Source organism: Mus caroli, unplaced genomic scaffold (genome assembly GCF_978045245.1).
Source record: "Mus caroli unplaced genomic scaffold, Mus_caroli_1 scaffold_7, whole genome shotgun sequence".
In the NCBI taxonomy this organism is placed as follows: domain Eukaryota; kingdom Metazoa; phylum Chordata; class Mammalia; order Rodentia; family Muridae; genus Mus; species Mus caroli.
In genome coordinates, this window is record NW_028227262.1 from 13240888 (window position 1) to 13245447 (window position 4560).

Genomic DNA, 4560 nt, shown 5'->3' on the forward strand with positions numbered 1-4560 from the left:
CAGTAAAAATCAACCCAGGCACTTCTGAGAAAAGGAAGATGGAGGAAATGAAGAGAGAAAGCCACACCATGTGTAAGCAGTGACATGGGAGAAGGTGGGATAAATAACTTAGAAAAACATGGAGAAGACCCGGGATGTCTGAAACAGGATGCCCAAGTTTTGGCAAGAAGTTGAAATAAGAAAAAAGGAGTTGTTCCTCAGCCTGCTGTCCACCTGCCTTGTCGTCTCTAGCCGTGTGAAGTCAGAACGAGGGAGATCATGAAGTCAGAACGAGGGAGATCGTGCACATCCAGGCCGGCCAGTGCGGCAACCAGATAGGGGCCAAGTTCTGGGAGGTTATCAGCGATGAGCACGGCATAGACCCCAGCAGCAACTATGTAGGGGACTCAGACCTGCAGCTGGAGCGCATCAGCGTGTACTACAATGAGACCTCCTCTCACAAGTATGTGCCCAGGGCCATTCTGGTGTACTTGGAACCTGGAACCATGGACAGTGTTCAGTCTGGCGCCTTTGGACACCTATTCAGGCCCGACAACTTTATCTTTGGTCAGAGTGGTGCTGGCAACAACTGGGCCAAAGGGCACTATAGGCACTATACTGAGGGCGCAGAGCTGGTGGACTCAGTCCTAGATGTCGTGCGGAAAGAGTGTGAGAATTGTGACTGCCTGCAGGGCTTCCAGCTGACACACTCACTGGGTGGGGGCACAGGCTCGGGCATGGGCACACTGCTCATCAGCAAGGTGCGTTAGGAGTATGCCGACCGCATCATGAACACCTTCAGTGTGGTGCCCTCACCCAAAGTGTCGGACACTGTGGTGGAGCCCTACAACGCCACCCTGTCCATCCACCAGCTAGTGGAGAACATGGATGAGACCTACTGCATCGACAATGAAGCCCTCTACATCTGCTTCTGTACCTTCAAGCTGGCCACACCCACCTATGGGGACCTCAACCACCTTGTGTCTGTCACCATGAGCAGAGTCACCACCTCCCTTCGATTCCCTGGTCAGCTCAATGCCGACCTCTGCAAGCTGGCTGTGAACATGGTGCTGTTCCCACGTCTCCACTTCTTCATGCCTGGCTTCGCCCCACTTACAGCCCGGGGCAGCCAGCAGTACGGTGCCCTGACAGTGCCTGAGCACACACAGCAGATGTTCGATGCCAAGAACATAATGGCTGCCTGTGACCCGCGCCACGGCCGTGGACACTGTCTTCCGTGGGCGCATGTTTATGAAGGAGGTGGACGAGCAGATGCTGGCCTCCAGAGTAAGAACAGCAGCTACTTCGTGGAGTGGATCCCCAACAACGTCAAGGTAGCCGTGTGTGACATCCCAACCCGTGGGCTCAAGATGTCATCCACCTTCATTGGCAACAGCACGGTCATCCAGGAGCTGTTCAAATGCATTTCCGAGCAGTTCACAGCCATGTTCTGGTGCAAGGCCTTCCTGCACTGGTCCACGGATGAGGGCATGGATGAGATGGAGTTCACCGAGGCTGAGAGCAACATGAATGACCTGGTGTTCGAGTACCAGCAGTACCAGGACGCCACTGCGGAGGAGGAGGGGGAGATGTATGAAGATGATGACAAGGAATCAGAAGCCCAGGGACCCAAGTGAAGTTGCTCACAGCTGGGGTGTGGGGCCAAGTGGCAGCCAGGGCCAAGACAAGCAGCATCTGTTCCCCCCCACCCCCCAGAGCCATCTAGCTACTGACACTGCCCCCAGCTTTGCTTCTCACCAGCTCATTAGGGCTCCCAGGTTAAAGTCCTTCAGTATTTATGGCCACCCCCACTCTATGTGAGTCCACTTGGCTCTCTGTCCTCCCTATTTTAGCCACCTCTGTATTTATGTTGCTTATTTGTCTGTTTTTATGGTTTGTTTTGTTTTTTTACTGGGTTGTGTTTATATTTGGGGGGAGGGGTATACTTAATAAAGTTGCTGTCTGTCAGATAAAAAAAAGAAAGACAGAAAAAAGGAGTTGGTTGGGTTTTGTTGTTTTTTTGTTTTGTTTTCTGTTTAAAGATAAAGTTGTACCTGTCTGAGTCAGGATTTAAAAAGATGGACAGGCCTAACAGGTGACACCATAGCAACTACACAAGGGCAGGAATTCTGGAAAGAAAAAAATGTATTTTTTTTTATTCTTTTTTTATTTTATTTTTTTTATTTTTTCTAAAACAGTATTGGACACTGGAAAAACTTTTATTAGTACTAAATGGAACAAATGTTTAAATATACTCATTATCCCCCCCCCCCCAGTAGCCCAATAACTAGCCTTATCTAAAGTCACAGCTGACTGGCCTACTTCACACATTTCACTTCATCAAGGAACATGGAAGACTGAAATGGAGTTATGATTATTTCTCAGGAAAAAACACATTAAGGCTCACAGTTCAGCCCAAGACCCCCACAGTAAGCAAAATGGAAAGGCTGACACTTCTACTGGTGGTCAGTTGAGAGATTATCCACTAAAGCACCAATTAGCTAGTAACTTTCTCACTACTGCTACAAATACCAAATACCTGATGCTCTGCTCTTTACCCATCTTTCTGTGGAGGAGTGGACCAGCCTGATTTCTCATGCTTCAGCACCATGGATTTATAGACCCGTCTGGCCACTTGTTCACTATAGTGATTATCTACTGCAAAGCGCACCCTGGCCTTGCCTTTGACTAAGGTGGCATTGATCTGCAAGATGACCGATTCGATGGAGTAGGCGCTGCTCCAGCCCTGTTGGGTAAGCAGTTCCATACACAACGCCCCCCCCATCCAAGACATAGTCATCAGAGAGTACAGGCAACACGACGCGAACAAATGGAGGATCAAACGGAAAGTTATCTTTGAAAGAGAAGTTAAGCAAAATATAGTCTATGCCTTCTTCTTCTTTCAAGCGCTGAAGGTCTCTGTGCAAGCGACTATCAGGGTCAACATTCCTCAATTTAACGTGCCAGTCATATAAGCTGTCATTTATCAGTTCCACAGAAAAAGTCCCTGACTTGTAACTCTGCGATCTGTATATTTCTCTGAGTTCTTTCTTAAGTCTATCTGAAGCACACACCGAGCCAGACGTGGCACCACTCGCACGCTCTTGCCTTAGGTTCTTCTGGATATTCTCTAATATTTCCAAATCCTCTTTCTCAAGCCCTTCATTCTCTGACGTTTTCTCACTACTCGTCTCTTCTTCTTTCATTTCATAATAATCCGAGTCCTCCAGTCCGTAAGCTGCATCTTCATCTTCTTCTGAAGACCCATCTTTGATGGTGGCCTTCTGAGCGATGGGGACCGGCTGGTCCAGCATCTCCACATCCAGGTGCTCAGGCAGGTTATATAAGCTGCAGAGTTCACAGATCAGCCACTTGAGCTGCTGACTAAGCGAACTGTCTGACTTCGAATCTTCCAGGCGTTCTAGGATCAATGTGAGATCTGGATTGTCAGAGTCCACGAACCACATCACCGGTGAAGATGGGTAGGACTCGGTGATGGTGCAGTGAAGGGTGAGCGGTGATGGTGAGGGCGAACTGCCCTCAGGTGCCTCCGGCACCAGGACCTGACACTGTAGCTCATCCAGGTGCCAGCTCAGGATGCGCAGCCGCTCGTGGTCCTTGTGGAAGATGGATGCTAGGAACTCCAGCTCAGCCTTAAGACCTGACGACATTCTTCCTCTCCGTTCCTCTGAGACTAGTGTAGAAGTGAAGTGGCCCCGCAAGATGCCTGATCAAAAATGTATTATCTTAGAAAGGAATAAATATTCTTGCCATCCCTTTAGCATGGAGAATCCATCTTCCCAAGAGGTTGTCTCTTAGCCAGGCAATGGGCCAGCCCAACTGGATGTGGGATCTCCACCCAGGCTAGAGACTTCATTTTCTCCATGAGAAGAAATTAATTTTTCTCATTGAATGGTTGTCCAACGCTACTGTAACAATATAACACAGGCTGACCTTGAATTCCTTTTGCCTTTGCCTCCCAAGTTTTGAGATTAGAGATGTATTCCACCATGCTCAGCTAAATATGAAGTTAGATATGAGTGCAAGCCGAGCACACCACATGGTGCATACTTATCATCCCAGCATTTGAGAAGCTGAAGCAGGAGGGTTGCTATGAGTTCAAGGCTAACTCATGCAAGCTACATCATGAGTTATGGTTATATCTGGACTATATGTAGAATAAGGCTGTCTCAGAAAGAGAGAAAGCCAGGGCTGGAAAGATGATTCAACAGTTCAGAGCACTCACCAGGGTTTAATTCCCAGCACCCAACATAAAAATTTACAACTGTCTGTAATTCTAATTCCAGGAGACCTGAAACTGTTTTCTGGCCTCGATGGGCACCAGGAATGCATGTGGTTTGCAGATATACATGCAAGGAAAATACCCATACACGTATGGAATAGGTGAAGTTAGCAGGGGAGGGGAAGGGAGGGGAGGGGAATGCTGGACCAGGTGTGGTAGGTATACAGCTTTAATCCCACATCAATCACCAGTGAAAAGAGTGCCCCACAGGCTGCCCTCCAGGATAGTCTGATGGGGATATTTTCTCCATTGAGGCTCCCTCATCTCAGATGACTGTA

The 4560-nt window shown here is 48.5% G+C and overlaps 2 pseudogenes; one reads left to right on the forward strand and one right to left on the reverse strand.

The window, feature by feature from the left end:
- Window positions 1-265: 265 nt before the first annotated feature.
- LOC110296128 (tubulin beta-3 chain pseudogene) lies at window positions 266-1653 on the forward strand (annotated as a pseudogene).
- An 880-nt stretch (window positions 1654-2533) lies between these two features.
- LOC110296868 (ubiquitin-conjugating enzyme E2 Q2 pseudogene) lies at window positions 2534-3650 on the reverse strand (annotated as a pseudogene).
- Window positions 3651-4560: the final 910 nt, after the last annotated feature.